Raw genomic sequence first — 25179 nt, 5'->3', positions numbered from 1 at the left:
GAGAAATTGGATGATTTATTTAAGAGAAAGAGCTTCACAAATTGAGCAAGTCAATAACGCGTTGATCCACCTCTGGCCCTTATGCAAGCAGTTATTAGGCTTGGCATTAATTAACGGAGTTGTTGGATATGGTGCCAAATTCTGACTAACTGAGGCGTTAGATTGTCAAAATCCTGAACTGGTTGGAGGGATCTGTACATAAAGCTCCAAACGCTCTCAGTTGGTGAAGAGATCCGGCGACCTTGCTGGCCAAGATTTGATAAGCATGGAGGCAAGCAGTAGGAACGCTTGCCATGTGCGGGCGGGCATTATCTTGCCGAATTGTGAGCCGAGAATGGTTTACCATGAAAGGCAACAAAACGGGGCGTAGAATATCTTCGACAAATCACTGTGCTGTGAGGATGCCGCAGGTGACAACCAAAGGCTCCATTCTTTTCTTTCTTTTGCGTGTACCGTTTTTTCCGCGGATACGCAGGGTCGGCATGGTTAATCGGATGTGACAATGTTAGTTGAAGGGGTTGCCGGATGCTCTTCCTGCCGCCATCCCGTACCCACTGGGAAGGAATTGGTGTACCCCAACTGTCTGCGACTAGTGTAATCCATGGAATAGTGCGAAGGTGTTCAGCTGTCTTTCAGCCGTGTAACTGATGCGGAACGTGGGGACCAGCCCGGTAGTCACCTAGGGGGATGTGGAAAAACAACCAAAGGCTCCATTCTAGGAAAAGAAATGGCACCAAAGGTTGTCGGTTGGTACGGCGGGCGACAGTCAGATTGTTATCCCTCCGCTGTCTTGGACAACTGCAGGCACGTCTTTGGCCTGGAATCTCATAGACTGGGGTAGAATTGTCTTCAGTGATGAGCCCTGCTTCGAAGTGAGCGCTGATAACCAACGCAGGTGTGTCTGGAGAAGCACGAGACAACGGTGGGATACGAAACTGACTCTTTCCCGTTACATAGCCCGACAACGAGGAGTGATGGTGTGAGATGACGTTTGTTTACATAGCAGGACCCCTTACAGCACAACGATAGGTCGACTTTATTCTACGCCCCTTTTGTTGCCCCTCATGGCAATCCATCGTGAGCTTATATTTCGGCAAAATAATGCCCGCCCTCACACCACGAGAATTTCTACTGTTTGCTTTCGTGCTTGCCGAACCCTGCCTTGGTCAGAAAGGTCACCGAATCTCTCCCAAATTGAGAGCGTTTGGAGCCTTATGCGCAAGGCATCCAACCAGCTCGAAATTTTGAGCATCTAACGAGCCATCGGTTGGTAGGGCATATTCTGAGGCATCAAGGGATCACCAATTTAGTATTGGAGGGCAGCGTGGAGGGTAAAAATCGTAGAGGGAGACCAAGAGATCAATACATAAACAGATTAAGAAGGATGTAGGTTGCAGTAGGTACTGGGAGATGAAGAAGCTTGCACAGAATAAAGTAGCATGGAGAGCTGCATCAAACCAGTCTCTGGACTGAAGACCACCACAACAACAGCGCGCCATTTGAACAGAATTTATCACGATATCCCTAAGGTGTCATCGCACAACTCTGTCAGTCAACGCCATGCTGAATAACTGCTTGCATAAGGGCCAGAAGTGGACAAAACGTTACTGACTTCCTCATTTTGTGAAGCCCTTTCTGTTGAATAAATCATCAATTTTTTCTAGAACTGTAATCTTTTTTTTACGTCTTACAATGTATTATGTTCTAGGTACATGACACGTTGAACCTTGAACATTTTTTTTCAGATTTGGAAGTACTTTCCTGGAATAAATTGTTGTAGTTTCGGAGGACTGGAGCGCACAAAGAATGCTACACTACTGGCCATTAAAATTGCTACACCACGAAGATGACGTGCTACTGACGCGAAATTTAACCGACAGGAAGAAGATGCTGTGATATGGAAATGATTAGCTTTTCACAGCATTCATACAAGGTTGGCGCCGGTGGCGACACCTACAACGTGCTGACATGAGGATAGTTTCCAACAGATTTCTCATACACAAACAGCAATTGGCCGGCGTTGCCTGGTGAAACGTTGTTGTGATGCCTCAGGAGAAATGCGTACCATCACGTTTCCGACTTTGATAAAGGTCGGATTGTAGCCTATCGCGATTGCGGTTTATCGTATCGCGACATTGCTGCTCGCTTTAGTCGAGATCCAATGACTGTTAGCAGAATATGGAATCGGTGGGTTCAGGAGTATAATACGGAACGCCGTGCTGGATCCCAACGGCCTCGTACCACTAGCAGTCGAGATGACAGGCATCTTATCCGCATGGCTGTAACGGATCGTGCAGCCACGTGTCGATCCCTGAGTCAACAGATGGGGACGTCTGCAAGACAACAACCATCTGCACGAACAGTTCGACGACGTTTGCAGCAGCATGGACTATCGGCTCGGGGACCATGCCTACGGTTAACATTGACGCTGCATCACAGACAGGAGCGCCTGCAATGGTGTACTCAACGACGAACCTGGGTGCACGAATAGCAAAGCGTAATTTTTTCCAATGAATCCAGATTCTGTTTACAGCATCATGATGGTCGCATCCGTGTTTGGCGACATCGCTGTGAACGCACATTGGAAGCGTATATTCGTCATCGCCATACTGGCATATCACCCGGCGTGATGGTATGAGGTGCCACTGGTTACACGTCTCGGTCACCGCTTGTTCGCATTGACGGCAGTTTGAACAGTGGACGTTACATTTCAGATCTGTTACGACCCGTGGCTGTACCCTTCATTCGATCCTTGCGAAACCCTACATTTCACCAGGATAATGCACGACCGCATGTTGCAGGTCCTGTACGGGCATTTCTATTTCTGGATACAAAAAATGTTCGACTGCTGCCCTGGCCAGCACATTCTTCAGATCTCTCACCAATTGAAAACGTCTGATCAATGGTGGCCGAGTAACTGGCTCGTCACAATACGCCAGTCACTACTCTTGATGAACTGTAGTATCGTGTTGAAGCTGCATGGGCAGCTGTATCTGTACACGCCATCCAAGCTCTGTTTGACTCTATGCCCAGGCGTATCGGGGCCGTTATTACGGCGAGAGGTGGTTGTTCTGGGTACTGATTTCTCAGGATCTACGCACCCAAACTGCGCGAAAATGTAATCACATGTGAGTTCTAGTATAATATATTTGTCCAATGAATACCCGTTTATCATCTGCATTTCTTCTTGGTGTAGCAATTTTAATGGCCAGTAGTGTATTATTTAAGACTGGTATAAAAAAGTTATATTAAACTTCTTTTGTGAGACTGGCTATAAGTGATAGTGTGAAAACTGTTCCAAGTTGCAAAACCTTCCCCTACTGTTATTCTAAATAAAAATAGACATTATGCTGCACAGCTTCCACGAGTGCTAGTCTCGCACAGCATGCAGGAGATATTTTGTGGGGTTTGAAGTTTACTAGTGGGAGTGAAGCTGAGAGGATGGATCGTGAGTGGTGCGTTGTTAAATCGCAAATCGTCGTGTTCGGCTAAAACCGATACGACACTTGCCACAACCCGACGAACGGGCCGCAATGTATGCGGGGATCGGAGCCTGGCTACCTGGTGATGGTTCCGGGGCAACGTCAGACACAGCATTCGCCTAGTGTCTCCCTAAGCAAAACGCTTTGCGCAACCGCCTGCCTGCTTGCACGCTGCTCTTGTATTGCGAGGTTCGTCGAAACTGATGGGTGTCAGGGTGTGTCCTCTCCTCGTGAGAGAAGTCCGGGACGCCGCAGTCGCACAGTAGTGGTCCTAGTCCTGCGGCTGGGCACCAGGAGGCGCAGCTAGCGCCGGGCTCGTTAGTGGTTGCTCCCTTCCGGGACTGGACTGCCGTTGTCGCTGACAGCTCGCGTCTCATTCTCTCTTGTGCTCCGGTTTCCCTCACAGAGTTCGGTCCGGTACGTCCCATTAAAATTCCTTTTGTACTCAGTTTCTTACCTTCCAGATCCTGCTGCTTATCCTTGTCGTGAGGACTGACTTCTTAATAACTCAGCCATAAGTGACGTATATTGAATCAGTCGGTAGCCACTAGAGACACCGAGCAGCATTCCCCGCACGAGCAGGTTTTTTTTCTCTCTCGATACTGAACCTTGGTGTGTGCAGTAATGTTGATCTGCGGTGTGGGCCACTTGATCCGCCAGCGTGTCGTTTATTATGACAGGGAAAGTGCAGGAAACGGGTAGCGAGTAAACGGGCTTGCTGCTGTAGCGATAGAGGACATGAGTTAAAATCCGTGTCCCCGTACTATGTTTCCGCGAGTTTCAGGGTGAAGCCGGTTCACTTCGTTCAACAGTGCGCCGGCTTTAAGTGAGGAACCGAACCCCAGCAGAACGACGCGGACACTAGAATCCAATGCGCGAGGCTTTTCCCGTCTTCTGAAATTTTGCAGCGAATCTTACTCTTCACAATTATTACCTTTCTATACTTAAAATAAACATTCAGCGTGCTGTATATCACACCTTTCCAAAAATAAGCGGGAAAACGAACTGGGAACTCTCAGCAGAACGTAATTAAGAAATGGTAGCATAAAAAATGAATGTGTAATTGTAAATACCTTAAATAATAAAGTAATTGACAAAATATCTAGGCCGCTAGATGTTAAATAATACTGTAGAAAGTCCGCAGCTCGTGGTCGTGCGGTAGCGTTCTCGCTTCCCGCGCCCGGGTTCCCGGGTTCGATTCCCGGTGGGGTCAGGGATTTTCTCTGCCTCGTGATGACTGGGTGTTGTGTGATGTCCTTAGGTTAGTTAGGTTTAAGTAGTTCTAAGTTCTAGGCGACTGATGACCATAGATGTTAAGTCCCATAGTGCTCAGAGCCATTTGAACCAATACTGTAGAAAAATCTGTCTGCTGTGTAGCTAATTTGAATTTTTTTGTAGTTAGAGATGGAGAGAGTGTGGAGCGGAAGGGTCATTTTGAAAGAAAAAGAAATAGTCATATTCCTAATATTAACTGTAGAATGAAATAAGCAGTAACAATCCTTCGATTAAGCATATACTGAAGTGTCCAGTATTTGGAGGAGTCATTTAATATGATAAATCTTACTAATGTCCATAGTATGTAACTAGAATAATTTTGAAAACTAAGATACATATTTCAAGATGTACGGGGCATTACTGTAAAATCTCGTCCATAACAACTGGGCAATGAATATTCGATCTAGTGACCCCACGCGCCACACATGCATCTCTGCTAGGTGGTTCAGTAGCTCTCACGGCAACCGATCCAATTTTTGATAAACTGTGCAAAGGCCCTGATAAAAGATGACCCGTTTTTTATGTTCTAACAGATTCCGTGTTCACATGGTAAACTCTCGCTTCCTTCTCTGTTGCCGTACTTCATTCCGAAATTACAACGTCAGTATCTCCCCCATTTTATTTCGTGCTATAACGGTGAACGGTGTGGCTCTGTGGCTAAGTGATCAAATGACAAAATACGAATAAATAGGTCTATAATATTTTTTCTGTCACCTATCTCTTATCCCATCTCTGGCGATAATTCGTATACGTGAAAAATGCTATATAGTGTCGTGGTTCGAAATCCACATAAAACTGTAGGTTCTCGGGTCACTGGCTGGTTAAGTCAGTTCAGAGGTTGGAGGAAGGCAAATATGTACCACCTCCATTAGGAACACGTTGAATAAAGAACTGTAGTGTTTGAATATACCTAAGGTTCACGTACTTTACACGAGTGTTAAGAATAATGAAAAGGTGGGACGTTAATTCAATCAACATTACCTCGAAAGGGCTGAAGAACAGTGAAAAGCTTACTGCATGTTGCACACAACAGTGTCCACAATAAATGACCAAAAAACATACAAACAAGGAAACTGTAAATCGTAATGATACCGGAAATCACTTCCAGGTAATTTCGGAAGTACCCCAAGGGAATATTATAGCGCCGCTATTATTTACAGTTATATTAATGATCTCGTAGGTAACGATGGAGACTCAGTGAGGCTATTGACGGAGGATGCTGTTGTCTACGGCTATAAAAGGCTGTAACCGCAGCAGACTGTACCGAAGTGCACGAAGACGTACAGAGGGCTAACGATTAGTGGAGGGATGTCGGTTGACCCTGAATGTACAAAAATACAAAGTATCGCACTTAAATACGCAATACTGTTCGATTACGATACTGACTACAGTTGACTGGGAACAAGAAGTCTGTCACTGCATACAGAAAGTACCGTAAAGTACCCAGTGGAAACCATCCGGAGCGAGCTAAAATGGTGTGAACACACAAAGCAAAGAGTAGCAAAAACAGATGCCTGACTGAAATTCAATGTGAGAATCGTAAGGAAATGTAATTCATCCACCAAAGAAGGGGCTCATGAAACATTCATTCTACCGATTGGTGAATACTATTGATCAGTCTGGTGCACTTACAAAAAAGGATTAATACAGGGTCAGTCAAAAAAGGACTTTACAACTTTGGAATGATATCGAAGTTTATTGAGGTAACTTACAGAATCGGCAGATGTTTTTTTTGCAGACAATCTCAAGTTTCACAAAAAACTCTCAAGTGGCATTTGGTTCGATGTGACTGCCATTGATGATGCAGCAAACATCCCACCGATAATCCGTTTCTTCCTATACTTGTTGCAGCAAATCGGGCGTAACATGTGCAGCGGCAGCGTAGATTTGATTTTTCAGGTCTGCTACACAGTTTGGTAGGTGAGGAACGTACATACGGTCTTAATGAAACCCCAGAGAAAGAAATCGAGTGGTGTCAAATGTGAGGAGCAAGGTGTGCAAGCGATTGGCCCTTCATAGCCAGTCCACGACCTGGGAAGCGATTATCGAGGAAACCTCGAACTTCCGTGAGGAAATGGTGCACCGTCTTGCTGGCAGTAAATCATCCTATCTCGGTCATCTTCATCGATCTGTGGAATTAAAAAGTTTACAAACATACCGAGACACACAATGCCAGTGACAGTTTTCTCCATGAATAACAAAGGGCCGTACACCTTCAGTTTGCAAATGGCACAAAGCACGTTACCTCGGAGCTGTCACGAACGTGTTCCAGCGTTGCTTGTGGATTTTCGCTACCGCATGTTTTTTAGTTGTGGGTGTTCACCTTGCCACTGACAAGAAATGTTGACTCATCGCTGAAGATTATTGTGTTCAGGAATGTCTCATCGTCCTCTATCCAGTGCAACATTTCCGCGCAGAATTCCCCATGAGGAACCGTATCTGCGTCATTAATGCACTGTGCCATTGTGAATCTGTATGGTTTCAACCGTAAAAGTCTATGCAGTACTCGTTAAACACTCTTTTGTGGAGTGCCAGTCTCGCGAGAAGCACGTCGCGTTGTTTTTTGTGGACTGCTGGCAAAGCTCTCCCTAACCTATTCGAAATAATCACCAACACGCGGGCGACCTGCTGATTTATCAAGTCGCAATAAACAACGCGTCTCAACAAAGTTCTTGATGCAAGAGTAAGTTGTAGGCCAGCGTGGAGGTTCTTTAGCGTATTCGGTGCGAAATTTACGCGAACGGTTGTTGCAGAGCGCAGCGAGCACGCTCCGCGCCAGTTAAAGTAGCCATTTCAACTGTGCGCCAAGGAAAGTTGAATAAGAAGCTGTGCATTAGGCTAGCGCCCCTGGTGGCGGAATGGGGTACTGATGCACTAGGTGAATGAAACTTGAGCTGTTTGCTACAAAATGTCACATCTACCGTTTCTGTAAGTTATCTCTATAAATTTCTGTGTCATTCCAAAGTTGTAAGGGACTTAATTTACTCACCCTGTGGGATAGATACGACAGATCCATCGAAGAGCAGCGCGTTTCGTCACGGGATTGTTTGCTCGCGTGAGAGCGTTGGTTCAAATGGCTCTGAGCACTATGGGACTTAACATCTATGGTCATCAGTCCCCTAGAACTTAGAACTACTGAAACCTAACTAACCTAAGGACATCACACAACACCCAGTCATCACGAAGCAGAGAAAATCCGTGACCCCGCCGGGAATCGAACCCGGGAACCCGTGCGCTGGAAGCGAGAACGCTACCACACGACCACGAGCTGCGGACTGAGATGCTCAACCATCTCTAGTGGCACCTACTACAAGAGGGGCGATGTGCACCATGGGGAGAACTGGTATTGAAATTTCAAGAGTGTACTTTCCAAGAAGAATTGGACGACATATTACTTTCTCCCACGTACGTCTCGTGGAATGACAACGGGCAGAAAAACAGACAAATTAGGTATCAGACGGCGCTTTACCGACATCCATAGTCTGCCCCCGTAGCTGAGAGGTCAGCTTGGCTAAGTGCTGTGCGGAGGGCCCGGGTTCGATTGCCAGGCGAGTTGGACATTTTCTCAGGTCGGGGACTGGGTGTTGTGTTGTCATTATTTTTTCTTTATCATCGACACGAAAGTCACCGAAGTGGGAGCAAATAAAAGACTTGCACCAGGCAGCCGGACTCCCTGAAAGGGGACTCCCCGGCAATGCCATACTCTCATTAGATTACTCGCAATCATTCTTCACGCGCGCCATTCCTGAAAGGAACAGGAGCGGCAGTTAGTGATACCAGAAGTACCTTCCAGCTCACACCGTAAACTGGTTTCCGAATTATATGTGCAGATATAGAACAGAACAAGTAACAGTGAATGTGATTACCGCTAGTTGTCACACGCACTCCTCTGTGAGACGGTCCAAGTAACCCTGCCGGCAGTCGATCCAAATCCTGAAGAGTTGTGCGAAGCTGTGAATCAACCCTTAGTGGCTGACGAGCTGCAGTTCGCCTCAGCTACCATGGTCCCTAACCACGCCCTGTGGGATGTGGAGGCTTTTCTGGCCAGTTCATTTGTTGGATATGTTCACTTGCGAGACAGCTATTCACATGATATTTCATTTTCTCGGAAGGCTTACTGCTACACAGATTCTTGTGCTGGTACACCTCGGCTGCCCATCGCTCACGCTAACAAATGGATCACCGTACTGTCTCCCCTTGGAAGCATTTGCTTCGATCGTATTTGCAAATGTCAATCAGGGAATCATTCTGAACACTGATTAGTCGACACTAACCTCAAGGATGTAGGTCGGCGGTTCCGAACCTTTTTTGCTTCAGTATCCCTGAGTGCAGTCAGTACCCCCTCCCCCCTGCTGCCCCCGCAGCGCTCCCGCCATCCTCACAAACTTTAGCGCCTAACTAAACTTTAGAATGAAAAAGTACTTTCTTTTGACACTTTTATTTTCCAAATGATGAAATATTAAAAATATTTCGTTTTTCTACATCTACATCTACATTTATACTCCGCAAGCCACCCAACGGTGTGTGGCAGAGGGCCCTTTACGTGCCACTGTCATTACCTCCCTCTTCTGTTCCAGTCGCGTATGGTTCGCGGGAAGAACGACTGTCTGAAAGCCTCCGTGCGCGCTCGAATCTCTCTAATTTTACATTCGTGATCTCCTCGGGAGGTATAAGTAGGGGGAAGCAATATATTCGATACCTCATCCAGAAACGCACCCTCTCGAAACCCGGCGAGCAAGCTACACCACGATGCAGAGCGCCTCTCTTGCAGAGTCTGCCACTTGAGTTTGCTAAACATCTCCGTAACGCTATGACGGTTACCAAATAACCCTGTGACGAAACGCGCCGCTCTTTTTTGGATCTTCTCTATCTCCTCCGTCAACCCGATCTGGTACGGATCCCACACTGATGAGCAATACTCCAGTACAGGTCGAACGAGTGTTTTGTAAGCCACTTCCTTTGTTGATGGACTACATTTTCTAAGGACTCTCCCAATGAATCTCAACCTGGTACCCGCCTTACCAACAATTAGTTTTATATGATCATTCCACTTCAAATCGTTCCGCACGCATATTCCCAGATATTTTACAGAAGTAACTGCTACCAGTGTTCGTTCCGCTATCATATAATCATACAATAAAGGATCCTTCTTTCTATGTATTGGCAATACATTACATTTGTCTATGTTAAGGGTCAGTTGCCACTCCCTGCACCAAGTGCCTATCCGCTGCAGATCTTCCTCCATTTCGCTACAATTTTCTAATGCTGCAACTTTTCTGTATACTACAGCATCTGTATACTACAGCATCATCCGCGAAAAGCCGCATGGGACTTCCGACACTATCTACTAGGTCATTTATATATATTGTGAAAAGCAATGGTCCCATAACACTCCCCTGTGGCACGCCAGAGGTTACTTTAACGTCTGTAGACGTCTCTCCATTGAGAACAACATGCTGTATTCTGTTTGCTAAAAACTCTTCAATCCAGCCACACAGCTGGTCTGATATTCCGTAGGCTCTTACTTTGTTTATCATGCGACAGTGCGGAACTGTATCGAACGCCTTCCGGAAGTCAAGGAAAACAGCATCTACCTGGGAGCCTGCGCGTGCTCTCTTGATTTCTAGGCTCATTTCTTCTGCACTGCCGCAAGTTAGACTTTAGACTGTTAATGCTTTGTATCTGACCACTCTAATGTTGATAATACTGTGTAGAGAACCACAGCAGCCCTTATGTAGTTACTGTTGTGTCGTTCTGTCAGTTCATTTATCTATTTTGAAGTGAGAAATGAAGCAATTTCTAGTCTTTATTTACTATCAAAAACAGTCTTGATTACAATTTATTTATTACGGTGACCGGTTTCGATCACTAGTGTGGTCATCTTCAGACCAATGAGTAAGAACCTCCTTCTTGTGGTAAATCACTACTCATTGGTCTGAAGATGACTAGTGGTCGAAACCGGTCACCATAATAAATAAATAGTGATCAAGACTGTTTCTGATAGAAAATATTTGTAACACGTTGATCACTGTTCACTCCCACGATGTATTCAAAAGTAATTAATTTCTAGTCCATTGCAGGAACTATCTTCAAGTTCGAGAAGGCATTATCATGAGATGTTTAACGTTTGTTATGTATATGTTTCACTTTTACTGTCATCGACGTGTCGTACAAAGCCCAACGAATGTGTGTACTGCGTCAGAAATATGTAGGTAACCTACACTACTGCACAGTTCAAATGGTTCAAATGGCTCTGAGCACTATGGGACTTAACTTCTGAGGTCATCAGTCCCCTTGAACTTAGAACTACTTAAACCTAACTAACCTAAGGACACCACAAACATCCATGCCCGAGGCAGGATTCGAACCTGCAACCGTAGCGGTCGCACGGTTCCAGACTGTAGCGCCTAGAACCGCTCGGCCACCCCGGCCGGCGACAGCACAGTGTCATGCATTAGTGCTACTGATTCGGAAAAAAGTAATTATCGATAAGTTATATAATCAGTGACAACGGCTTTGCCGCAGTGGTAACACCGGTTCCCGTCAGATCACCGAAGTAAAGCGCTGTCGGGCTGGGCTAGCACTTGGATGGGTGACCATCCGGTCTGCCGAGCGCTGTTGGCAAGCGAGGTGCACTCAGCCCTTATGAGGCAAACTGAGGAGCTACTTGATTGAGAAGTAGCGGCCCCGGTCTCGTAAACTGACATACGGCCGGGAGAGCGATGTGCTGACCACATGCCCCTCCATATCCGCATCCAATGACGCCTGTTGGCTGAGGATTACACGGCGGCCGGTCGGTACCGTTGGCCCTCCAAGGCCTGTTCGGACGGAGTTTTATATAATCAGTATTGGAACCTTGCAAAATTGTGATGATAATATTGATGTTTTAAAGGTAATTTAGTATCATGGGTGAAACACAATCACATCTTTTAGGTTTTTACTCTCGGAAAATTTAATTTAACCCGTCAGATTCTAATTACTCGCAGGTTGGGAACCAATGATGTAGGCGAACAGAAAGGGCAGTTGCACAATCATAACAATGGAAAGAGCCCAAATCCGAATTCTTAATTGCGATATATTCTGTACACAAACTTAACAAAACAACAGGAAACGAATGTTGAGAACTGAAATCGGGAGGAAAGAGCGCACTGGCGTACAATACCAAGTTTATATTTTATTAAGCAGCAATTAAAATAAAATGAACAAAAATGTAAGGAGTAAAGCCCCTTTAAGCTTGAAAGCTTGAGACGAGCGAGAGAGAGAGAGAAATACTAACAATGAAGAGCAACAGTGAAACATGATGGCGCGTCACCTAGCCTTTAGGCCGTAGCATGTCGATGTGTTGTACCGACTGCAGTTGTCCAGGAGGACCTCTGTGATGGACATGGACGCTGCGTGTTGACTGTTCCAGGACATCGACAAAAGTGAGCTTGCTGAGTCCCATTTAATAACTCGGTCCCAGCTCACGCTCAGGGAAGGCGCTGTTTCCTATTGCCAGCCGCGCGGGGTAGGCGCGCGGTGTGAAGCGCCTTGCCACGGTTCGCGCGGCTACCCCGTCTGAGGTTCGAGTCCTTCCTCGGACATGGGTGTGTGTGTGTTTACTTAGTTAGATTAAGTAGCGTGTAAGTCTAGGAACCGATGACCTCGGCAGTTTTCCCATAGGAACTTACCACAAATTTCCAAATTTTTCTATTGCCACCATAAACCCTACGTGACTGCTGCAGGAACCCTTTTAGACTGCAATCACTTGGCCGGTCCTAACCGCCAACTACCTCACAGGAATATATCCGTGCTCTCCTGACATCCTTCTTCAAATCAAGTATGTTCTGTAACGATCACTGCCATTTTGGTGACCATCAGTAATTACAGAATGACATTTTCACTCTGCAGCGGAGTGTGCGCTGATATGAAACTTCCTGGCAGATTAAAACTGTGTGCCGGACCGAGACTCGAACTCGGGATCTTTGCCTTTCGCGGGCAAGTGCAGGAGAGCTTCTGTAAGGTTTGGAAGGTAGGAGACGAGGTACTGGCAGAAGTAAAGCTGTGAGGACGGGGCGTGGGTCGTGCTTGGGTGGCTGAGTTGGTAGAGCACTTGCCCGCGAAAGGCAAAGGTCCCGAGTTCGAGTCTTGGTCCGGCACACAATTTTAATCTGCCAAGAAGTTTCATCAGTAATTACAGTTTGAAAGGTGTGACATTAAAATTACTTGTACCGAAGGAATAACGTTTAGAAATTTCTGTCTCACTCTCGTCTCGGGGACACACAGAAAAGCGGGAGACAAGATTTCTTAATTATAACAAAATTCCCTAATAAAATAAATGTCGTATCACAGTTTCTTGATCCCCATGACATATATGTTATCAGTGTCTGAGAAGCACGTAAAGAACGCGCCCCATAAGACACCGAGACGTGTGGTTTAGCCAGTTACTTTGGACATTTTCCGTCGTCCGTGCTGATCTTGTGGCCCCCCAGTTTCCTTGTCTGTTTCCGTACTTGGTTCCCAAACGACCATACCTCTGCGAGCCTTTGTTCGCGTCGTTAACAGTGCATTTATGAGCGACATTAATTAGGGCTGCGGCAGAACCGGATGCTCGGCGCGGACACCACTGATGGGGAGGGAGTGGCAGCGCGCTAGGCATGCTAATGCCACGCTTGGTCCCTCCCTCCCTCCCTCACAACCTCGGTACGTACGTGCTGGGACCTGTACGTGCCGAGACCTGCCCGGGCCTCGTTACTTACCGTAGCCAAGGCTGCCCGAGGCACAGAGCCGCTCCGGAAATCCCAGGGCACGGCCGCCCGGCGAGGCCTCAGGCCTCTGCGAAGCGGCTTTCATCAAACAAAACTCAGTTTCCCAATTTCATTCGCCGTAATCGAAGCTTTGAGAAATCTCGGAAGAAAACACGCCTCTGTCATCTAACGGAGACACCACTTTCGCCGCAGACAAGCATTCCAGGCTGGAGAAACGCCTCCCGCATTGCTACATTGTTGCATCTATAATGTCTTGCCCTCTTTCCGCGAGATCAAAAGTCGTCCACGGGCGTTGTCCACTAGGTCCGGCCATTGTAACTGCCAACCCCAGAGTCGCTACCAACAGCAGATATTAGGCAGACCTCCGTAGCCTTTCTGTACTGCTATCATCATCATCAGCCATTTGACATCCGCTGCTTATAAACGTCACCTTAGACTTTTGCATGCATTACGCTTTCTGAGAATGCGATTCCATGTTGCACCTGTATGTTTCCTAACGTCAGTACCCACCTTTCATCAGGTTGTCATTTCGGTCTTTGCCCAGAGAGATAGTCTGTATCGCAATGTACCGGGTGGCAGTAGTTAAACTTTCGCTACCTGAGAGGACCACCTTGAGAAACGAGTGATCGTAAGGCAATGAAAGTTGGAGAAACGTTTGTAAGGAAACACGAAAGTACATAACAAATAAACCATCGAAAGAAAGGCATTTTAATTTCCACATGACAGGGTAACATAAACAACAGCCTGGAACTGCACTAGAGATTGCTCTACTGCTGCAAGAAACATGAGCCACGGAATGTTCGGCTGTCGTGACACAGCTCGTGCAGCATTCTCAGGCATGTCAAGAGTAACTTGTTCAGCAATTTGTAGCGGAACGGGCCGTCGACCTCTCACAGGAGCCAATGTCAAATCGCCAGCTACAGCTGGTGCAGATTGAGGATCTCTCCGTACTCCTTTAACACGTCGATACTCACGGAGAGCAGCAGCACTATTGCTCAAAAAAAAAAAAAAAAAATAAAAAAAAAAGTGGCTCTGAGCACTATGGGACTTAACATTAGAGGTCATCAGTCCCCTAGAACATAGAACTACTTAAACCTAACTAATCTAAGGACATCATACACATCCATGCCCGAGGCAGGATTCGAACCTGCGACCGTAGCAGTCGCGCGGTTCCAGACTGTAGCGCCTAAACCGATCGGCCACTCCGGCCGGCAGCGCTATTGCTGATGGTTTGTTAAAACAGCTTTAGGAGTAAGGCCCTGCTCACCTCGCCCAGACCCATGATGACTGCAACTGTAATGTACATTCATGCTTGTGGTTCAACCCTACGTCGCCGTACGATTACCTGTCCCTAATAACAGATCATGACATTGACGCTGCTAACAACGCAAATCCTGCAGTACACGATCTGAACATCATTCCTATAAAGTCGGGTACCCACACAGTAAATAGTTTTCCGTCTACACAGGCCCAGGTAGCGAAAGTTTGACTCTAACCACCCTGTAATTTAATTCCTCATTTCTGTGGGCATATGCATACACTGTGTGAACAAAAGTATCCGGACGCCCCTCAAAACATACGTTTTTCATATTACGTGCATTCTGATGCCACCTACTGCCAGGTACTCCATATCAGCGACCTCAGTAGAAGCTAGACATCGTGAGAGGGCAGAATGGGGTGCTCCGCTGAATTCGCGGACTACGAACGTGGTCAGGTGATTGGGTGTCACTTCTGTCATACGTCAGTCCGCTAGATTTCCACACTCCTATACATCCCTAAGTCCACTCTTTCCCATGTGATAGTGAAGTGGAAACGTGAAGGGACACGTTCAGCACAATAGCCTACAGGCCGACTTCGTCTATTGCCTGGCAGAGACAGAGACCGCCGACAGTTGAAGAGGGTCGTAATAGGCACACATCTATCCAGACCGTCAGGATCCACTGTACTATGACACAAATACTATGACAGTTAGGCGGGAGGTGAGAAAACTTGGATTTGATGGTCGGACAGCTTCTCATAAGCCATATATCACGCCGGTAAATGCCAAACGACGCCTCGCTCGGTGTAAGGAGCGTAAACATCGAACAATTGAACAGAGGAACAACGTTGTGTGGAGTGACGAATCACGGTACACAGTATGGCGATCCGATGGCAGTCTGTGGGTATGGCGAATTCACGGTGAACGTCATCTGCTAGCGTGTGTAGTGAAACAGTAAAATTCGGAGGCGGTGGTGTTATGGTGTGGTCGTGTTTTTCATGGAGGAATCTTGCATCCCTTGTTGTTTTGCGTGCCACTATCACAGCACAGGCCTACATTGATGTTTTAAGCACCTTCTTCCTTCCCACTGTTGAAGAGCAATTCGGGGATGGCGACTGCATCTTTCAACACGATCGAGCACTTGTTCATAATGTACGGCCTGTGACGAAGTGGTTACACGACAATAAAATCCCTGTAATGGAACGGCCTGCACAAAGTCCTGACCTGAATCCTATAGAACACATTTGGGATGTTTGGAAGTCTGACTTCGTCCCAGGCCTCACCGACCGATGTGGATACCTCTCCTAAGTGCAGCACTCCGTAAACAATAGGCTACCATTCCCCAAGGAACCTTCCAGCATCTGACAGAATGTATCGCTGCAAGAGAGGAAGCTGTCATCAAGGCTAAGTGTAGGCCAACACCGTACTGAATTCCATCATTACTGATGGAGAGAGCCACGAACTTGTAAGTCATTTTCAGCCAGGTGTCCTGATACTTTTGACCACATAGTGTAATTGATATACAGTTACTTAAATAGTTGTAATTCGTCTATACACTTACAAAAATGGCTCAAATGGTTCTGAGCACTATGGGACTTAACATCGGAGTTCATCAGACCTCTGGACTTAGAACTACTTAAACCCGACTAACCTAAGGACATCACACACTCCATGCGTGAGGCAAGATTCGAACCTGCGACCGTAGCAGCAGCGCGGTTCCGGACTGAAGCACCTCGAACCGCTCGGCCACAACGGCCGGCTCTACAAAAATGTTCTTATTTTTGCGCATTTTTATTTGTGTTAATATAGAACACCAGTGTTGGTGGTATTTTACATAGATTTTTGCACACATCAGGAAGTGTCGTCTGCTTTTGGGTTTTTTTGGGGGTTTTCGCCTAATGTCACAGCGGCTGCAGTATTACGCACATCTTGTCGTCAGATGTAGAGACAATAATTGTTTCACGTCGCAAATCAATGTGAGATGAGGCAAAAAGCACTAGTACCAAACGCGCAAGTAGACGACATTTGCTGATGTGAACGAAAATCGGACATAAAATACCACCGCCTCTGAAATATCGTATCGGTAAAACAAAACACTTTTGGTAACAGAAATATGCAAAAGTACACTCTTTGTAGCAGTAGCATGCACGGATTTAAAATACATCTTGCCTGTTGGCTTCTGTCTCAGGTTCTCAGATCGACGTTTCATTAACGATTTTCATGACGGCTCGCCAGCAAGAGTGGCTGTTATTATGAAAGCCTCATCCGTCCTTGGTTGCGGCTACCATACCACCATACCAGGTGACCGCCATATCAGAGGTTCACGCACCATTCCAGGTGGGTGCCACCAGCAATGGGGGGTGAACCTCTGACAATCCCAGCCACTCCTCCTCCCGAGACGTCACGAAAATTTTTAAAGAAACGTCGGGCTAAGAACTCGAGACAGAAGCCAACACAGTGGCCACGAAAGGCTCTACAATTTTGATTTAATATACCTTCAACAGATCGCAGAACGTTTATAACTCCTTCGATGTTTCGGCCACAGCCATCATCAGATCACAGTAAGAACAAACGTAGATACCAGATATCTCGTCAAGAACTGCACTGAACTTTACAGTGACAAGTGCCGGACCCAGTCAATTAGCACTTCACACTACCTGTCAAATGGTTCAAATCGCTCTGAGCACTATGGGACTTAACATCTATGATCATCAGTCCCCTAGAACTTAGAACTACTTAAACCTAACTAACCTAAGGACATCACACAACACCCACTCATCACGAGGCAGAGAAAATCCCTGACCCCGCCGGGAATCGAACCCGGGAACCCGGGCGCAGGAAGCGAGAACGCTACCGCACGACCACGAGCTGCGGACCACTACCTGTCAGTGGCATCTCCCACACAGCTGTGTACAAACCCTAACTGAGGCCTGAACAACGTAGTGATTTTTTTACAGACAGTTACATTTAGGTCGGTCTTCTAATTACATATATGAACCATACAACATCATACTAAACAATAGTTATTCTACAGTTATTTCAAGAAGATTATGTATCATGTTATAGGCTTACTTAGTCTTGCTCGGCTACTCACAGCTGGTTACCGTCCGTAGGGAATTGACGGGGGCCGCTACAATCTGCGTAGAAACCAATGTCTTAAGTTTCTATATTTACTTTATACATGATGTATCATAATTAATGGCGTAAACGCCTGCAGTTGAAGGTACACCATGCTAGAACCAAAAAAGTCTTAGCAAACATACGTCTGCAGAAGACCGTTTGCGAGATGATTGATTGCGACTTCGTGGTTACCAGCCACCAGTGACTTCATTCTATGTATACGTTGTCCCAGTTCGGGAAAGGTAACAATACTGTACAACATTAAGAAAAGATATTAGAGATGGAGGTGTTTTGACTGAACACAAGTTACATGACTGTATTCGTAATTAAAGGTGGTGTCCAAAGTGTCGTCCTTGTAGCCGATCGCAGGTCTGGTACCAGACTTCGAAATGAGTTTCGAATTCTTTCAGACACGCCCGGATCATTTCGAAACTGTTGATTAGCACTGACATGTCTGTGCTCCAATTCTTCAACCGTACTCACCGGAGTGGCATGCATTTCACTTTTTATGTTGCTCCAAAGACACAACTCCATGTGGTTCATCAGATCAGGTGATCTTGGAGGCCACGGTACAGGCCCTCCTCGCCCATTTCATCTTTGACCATATCAGCGCGTTAGGTGTAGTCTCATCATAGCTGCAGAAGGCGCCGGTACTCCATCATGCATGCACCCAACAACATCCCCTGGCTTTGCTGTAAGGTAACACACTCAATCAATCCTGCAAGATGATACCCCAGAAAACGAAGGTAATTCCATCCCTTGAATTTGTTTGATAACATGTAAGGTCCAACAAGACAGTAACCTAGTACCCCTGACGACACATTCAATGAAAAATGTCGGTGATGTAGAGACTCATGCACGGCATGTGGGTTGGAGCCTAGATGACTCCGAATTTGAGAATTGTGATAATTTAACACACCATCACGAGGGAATCCTGCTTGATCTGTAAATAAAATATTATTCTCAAACCTATGGTTGCCTGCGGCTTCTTGTTGCATCCACTAACAGAACGTTAGGCTATGGCCAAAGCCCACCTCACTAAGACACTGAATCTCCAAAGATTACTGTGGCTCATCCCAGGAATACGTGTGGCAAGTCTTCTTGGAGAGTGCACGACTATTTCCAGCTTCTGATCTTCAAGCACAAGTGTAACCCCTGCAGGCCCACCCGCTCCCGCAGAATGTGCAAAGCTCGTAGTTTCTCGGAACTGCTGGTGCACCCTTGTAAACATTCGATTCTAGGGGTGCCGTCGGACAGCATGTGCTTCTTGGTCCAGCCTCCCGTGTATTGACTTTAGTCCTATTATACGTGAAATGCATATCCACATACTCCTATACTATAATGTTCCGTGTTACCACAAACACTCGTACAATACAAATGACGCCCCGCAAACAACTGACGTGATCGGCACTCAGACCGTAGGATTATATCCATTCTGTTTACAACTCCACTTCTGGAAAATGTAAACAAAGACCACACCAATGGCCAGCATGCGCTGGTTGCACAGAATCACGTCAGTAGCGGCTGGTAACCGCAAGGGCGCTATTATCTTGTGAACGGTTCGTTTGTGGACGTATGTTTATTGAGACTTACTCGCTTCTGGTGTCGGGTACAATCAACTGTATGCGTTTACGCCATTAATTATGACACACCCCGTATTTCTACAGCGTTCCTACTACTACAATGTCTCGCGTCTATTCCTGCTTTCAGAACATCTTCTAACGGCTGCTTTCCCCTGCAAGAAGGGCAAACAGCATCCAGCACTCCTGCCTCCTTCTCCAACTTACGTCATAGTCGGGTTGCACCAGAGGCAGACAAGCCAGTCAGCCTCAGCACTGCACTTCCTAATAAGCGAATTTGCTCCAAGTATTGATTTTTTGCATGATCTGAAATCTAGCTTGTCTAGTACTGGTTGTATTACAGGGTCATGTATGAATTATGTCATTACTCGACAGTAGACCTTTCATTCGCAGCTATTTGGGCAAGAGCAGGACTTTCAGACAGTTTAGTCTGTGGGGTGCCCTGATGAGCACCACAATATCACCTCTCTGAGTCTCTCCTCCTTGTCCTCGCGTGTGACAAGATGAAGCAGACCTTTGTTCGGTTCAAAGTGACCTTATTTAAACCTTTCCCTTATACTTTGGAAGATCGCGTGTGTCCTTTGAGCAGTGATTAGGGCATAGCACTGCTCTTGCCGTGTGTCAATAAACTTATCTTTAGTTTATATCTTGTGGGCCAACTAGTTACCGAATTATGTCAAAATCCCTTTTTATTAACCAGTAGTCTGCCGCTCGTTGATCTTATTAGCAAATCTAGTCGTCTTAAGCCCCATTCTACCACTATTCTAGCAAATCTAGTCGTCTTAAGCCCCATTCTACCACTATTCCATCAGTTGGAGAAGTTCCAAAGACTTCGACTAACCGATTCAGATAGAGTGAGGTGACAAAGGTCATGGGATACCTCCTAATATCGTGTCGGACCTCCTTTTGCCCGGCGTAATGAAGTGATTCGAGATGTCGTTGGAAGCCCCTGCAGCAATATTGAGTCGTGCTGCCTCTGCAGAAGTCTATAATTGTGGAATTGTTGAGAAGCAGAATTTTGTGCACGAACTGATTTCTCGATTGTGTCCCATGTCGGCGATGTGGGTGATCAAGTTATTCACACGAATTGTCCACAGCGTTCTTCAAAGCAATCGTGAACATTTGTGGATCAGTGACATGTAGGACTGCCATTCATAAAATTCCATCATTTTGGAACGTGAAGTCCATGAATGGCTTCAAATGGTCTCCAAGTAGCCGGACATAACCATTTCCGATCAATTATCGGTTCCGCGTAAAATAAACACAGCCCGCACCATTATGGACCCACCACCAGCTTCCACAATGCCTTTTTAACAACCTACGTCCACAGCTTACTGGGATCTGCTCCACACTCGAACCCTACCATCAGATTTTATCAACTGAAATCGGAACTTATCTGACAAGGCCACGGTTTTCAAGTCGTCTAGGGCCAAACCGATACGGTCACGAGCTCAGGAGGGGCGCTGCAGGATATGTCGTGCTGTTAGCAAAGGTACTCGCCATAGCACATTAACGCCCAATTTCACCGCCCTGTCCTAATGGATACGTTCGTCCTACGTTCAAATGGCTCTGAGCACTATCGGACTTAACATCTGAGGTCATCAGTCCCCTAGAACTTAGAACTACTTAAACCTAACTAACCTAAGGACCTCGCACACATCCATGCCCGAGGCAGGATTCGAACCTGCGACCGTAGCGGTCGCGCGGTTCCAGACTGAAGCGCCTAGAAGCGCTCGGCCAAACCGGCCGACCGTTCGTCTTACGTCCCACATTGATTTCTGCAGTTATTTCACGTAGTGTTGCGTGTCTTTTACCACTGATAACTCTACACAAACGCTCCTGCTCTCGGTCGTAAAGTGAAGACCGTCGGCTACTACCTTGTCCGTGTTGGGAGGCAACGCCTCAGATTCGGTATTCTCAGCACAGTCTTGACGCTGTGGATCTTGGAATATTGAATTCCCTAACGACTTCCCAAATGGATGTCCCATGCAGGTAGCTCCAACTACTACTCAGCGTTCAAAGTCTGTGAATTCCCATCGTGCAGCGCTAATCACGTCGGATACCTTTTCACTTGAATCACTTGAGTATAAATGACAGCTGTGCCCATGCACTGCGTTTTTATAACATGTGTACGTGATACTGTCTCCTTCTGTATATGTGCATATCGCTATCCCATGACACCTCAGTATACGGTTGGTAGACAGGTCTGCAACGCAAATGGCTATTGCTGGCTGTGCATCACGGAGAGTTTGATAGTGCAATGCTGTTTCTCTGGTAAAGAACTGCTGCAGTTATATGGGTATGTGGACGCGCTACCAAGCGATAGACCATCTGTAACGTTGTCCGAGCGGCGGGACGTCACGTGGTGAGTGACCAGGGTCTGCTGAGGGGAGTACTAAGTTCCGCACAAGCGGCGCGACCCCGGAGAAAGCGCTTGCGTCGTCCGAAAGACACCCTCCGTTTTGTTATGTACAGGTACAAACGAAAGGGACGGTTAGAGGAGGATTGAACAAGCAAATTATCCTAGATGATGATGATGATGATTCGTTTGTGGGGCGTTCAACTGCGCGGTCATCAGCGCCCGTTCAGAGTCCCAATTTTTACACAGTCCATTTTTTGCATACGACGAAGTGATGAGGACAACACAACCCGGGCAGAGAAAATCCCCAACCCGGCCGGGAATCCAACCCGGGACCCCATAATTATACTAGAAAACATTCCTTCGGAAACAAATCGCTTTTTCTGTACGACGTATCTCGACCGCATACATTGACATCTTGTAACAGTGTCCCTGAGGATCCAGACTGCATATGTCCAATCGAGGACAACCTCATTACAACAAGCCCGACTTCGGCTCCTCTCCTCCTCCTGGCCCGCACACGTTCAAAAATCCCAGTTCCGAGTGCATTGACAGCCAAAGACAATGCGTTTCTGGAGTTCATCGACACTTTCAACAGGGCTTGAGAACACAAAAAATTTTAAATATCAGCACACAAAAGAAAAAACGAGTTAAGGTTTGGGGACCTGAGAGGCCATGGCATAGTTGTCGAAGATTCGTCCAATGTATTTCCTAACATCCACACAGAAGTATGCCGGTGCACCACCATGCATGTACCACATATGCATCCTTTCACCGTAAGGGACTTCGTCCAAATCGTAGTCTTGGACATTAACAGTTGAAAGGTCTCTGTTGGATTCCTTTCATGTTAATTTCTTAAATCTGTTGTCATTTACTGCATAAATTCCTCTTCTAAATTTACTGTGGCGTTTCTGACTATCTGGGAGGAGACTGAGTAGTGGAACGTGTTACTTTTACACATAAACAAGAACGATCTGTCACACTACTACACTTTAAAACACAGTTTATATGTAATTCATGTCACACAGTCTCATACGGAACCTACATCCGCTTTCTTTTATATACTGTATATGATGAGATACTGTCATCCCCCTTCCCCTCTGTGTGAGAGGATGAATGAGCAAATGTATTTCTAGTTGCATGCTTGATGGTAGCAGACAAGCCTGTCCGCTAGAGGACAGTAGGACCAACGTCGGAACAGGTAGCTACGCTTTCTAAAAGCAGAGAGGTTTCTATTCTGAGTATGGTCCTGTCCGTCCCTTGTCATGTTGGTATAGGAAGCTGCCTCTCTGGCCACTTCCGTTTGTATTTGGGAGCCGCCCTCAGGAAGGGACCACGGCAGTCTGTCCGCGGCGAGTGGTAAGATCTCCGGCTAAGCGCGTGTCTGCTAAGTCCGTAGGACAATGGATTTCTTAAGTTCAGCCTAGCTGAAAATTTAATCACCTTTATTTCAGGTTTAGCTCTAAAATATCTAATGTTATCTTAAATTGCAACGCAGTGTAATTCGAGTGTGAAGTTCAGAATATCTTCCGGTAGTTGCTTCGTCACTACGTTGTGAGTAAAGTGGAACCACGTGTTGATCAGTAACTCTAAGATCATCAATCTTAAATGCGAATGTGCGTGAGATTATAACGTCTCGTCTTGACAATATATTCAATATAGCAACTTTTCTTTATGTTAAACCCACGTGGGGTGTACTTTGTGAGACTAGTACCACGTACTTATACAATTGTTTGACCCATCAGGTTAATAGTAAGACGATAGTAACCAGTTCGAGGTTTTTCTTTTGTAAATTGCGTTTCGAGGTAATTTATTTTAATTATCAAAATAATTGTGGAGCTATACTCTTTGTGTAAACCAAGTTGACCACGTGAAGCATGTGGTGTCAGCATCAAAGTAGCCCTCAGCTATTCTTTTCGGGAAGATTTCACAGAGAGTTAGTACGCATTTAGTATACCAGTGTGTGGTAATTTCATGACGGACAGGATTGTGCTACGAACGTAACTTCTTTGGGCGAAAATTGAATCGGTTGGTTGCGGTTAATTTCCTCTTGGATATGTTTCAACGTTCTTCGTGTATTATTTTATGAATGTAGTGTTGTATGTAGTCTCCCAATCTTGGCTCCCTATTTGATGTGTTCCATAAGATTAAAAAAATCACATTTTCACAATCCTAAATAAGGCACCAGCTTAGTTATGATTCAAGTTTAATATGCTGAAATGTCAATGATCAATGTTAAAATAAATTTCCAAATGTAAACTGATTTATTTCTTTTTATTTAAATTATCTTTTATATATATATATATATATATATATATATATATATATATATATATATATATATCAACGGTTGTCGTATGACTATTAAATGATGATAATTAATGTTAGTCTGGTTGCGAATTTGGTAAGCTAGTCTGGATACCTGGTGAAACAGTTGCTCAGTAATCCAAGGTTAACTTTCCCAGACAGCTCACAGCTTTTAACCCGCTTTTATTGTCTATCAGCACCGCTTTCATAGCAAATTAAAGCAACAACATTACACAGTGTTGTGATAATGGCGTGATAATGGCGTGACTGCACCTGTTCGTACGTCGTATCGGGAAAACAGTTGGCTTTCGGATCTGCCTCTATAATGATTAGCTGTCTGTTTCATTGTAATCTGCTCGCACCTTTCGTAAATCAGATCCCTGTATACTTCTTGGTTTTAAAATCTTCATAAATGTTTGAGTATGAAACTTGTTGTGCAACATCACGGGAAATTCGTAACTGCAGGTGGTGACTGCAGGACTTACACAATTTCATTCCATTACCGCATATCAGAGGTCGCCATCCATTTAAACCTTGCGTGAAGTCGATATACATATGAGTAGGGGCAGTTTTTATCTAGCACAGAGGTTTCATGCGTAAAAAATCCGCATTATTTACATGTCTTGGTCACAACGTGAACACCACCAGGTTGGCATTTTTTCAAACATACTAAGTTTATAAAAAATTTTAATTTTCTTTCGAGTAGCAGCTTCTACGATAGCGTATTCTTTCCTGTTACGCTTCGAACGACCTCGTTCTTACCATTTTTCGAAATAGGTTAATTTTGTACCCTGCAGCTTTTGTATTCATAGCTTTATGTAATAATGATTGTGCGGTATGTGTCATCGACATGCGCAGTTGGGAACTGAACACCTGACGTGGTAAAGTATAAAGTACTAGACTCTGTGATAGGTTGAGAGATTCGTTTCAAGTCGGGATCTGCAGCATTCTTTCCACGCTCTAGCGTGTGTGTCTACCACCACCTAAAGAGGCGGTGTTCGTGTGTGTGTGTGTGTATTTGCCTGTATGAATCGAATATACGTTCACTTCG

The 25179-nt window shown here is 45.7% G+C and overlaps 1 protein-coding gene and 1 pseudogene across 3 annotated transcripts in view; both read left to right on the top strand.

The window, feature by feature from the left end:
- The window catches only part of LOC126481055 (uncharacterized), a 1230708-nt gene that overhangs the window by 1023283 nt on the left and 182246 nt on the right, over positions 1-25179 (top strand). The window lies entirely within an intron of this gene.
- Positions 11264-11381, top strand: LOC126482690 (5S ribosomal RNA; annotated as a pseudogene).

The sequence above is a fragment of the Schistocerca serialis genome, chromosome 5 (genome assembly GCF_023864345.2).
Source record: "Schistocerca serialis cubense isolate TAMUIC-IGC-003099 chromosome 5, iqSchSeri2.2, whole genome shotgun sequence".
In the NCBI taxonomy this organism is placed as follows: Eukaryota; Metazoa; Arthropoda; class Insecta; order Orthoptera; family Acrididae; genus Schistocerca; species Schistocerca serialis.
This window is presented reverse-complemented; position numbering and strand designations above follow the sequence as displayed.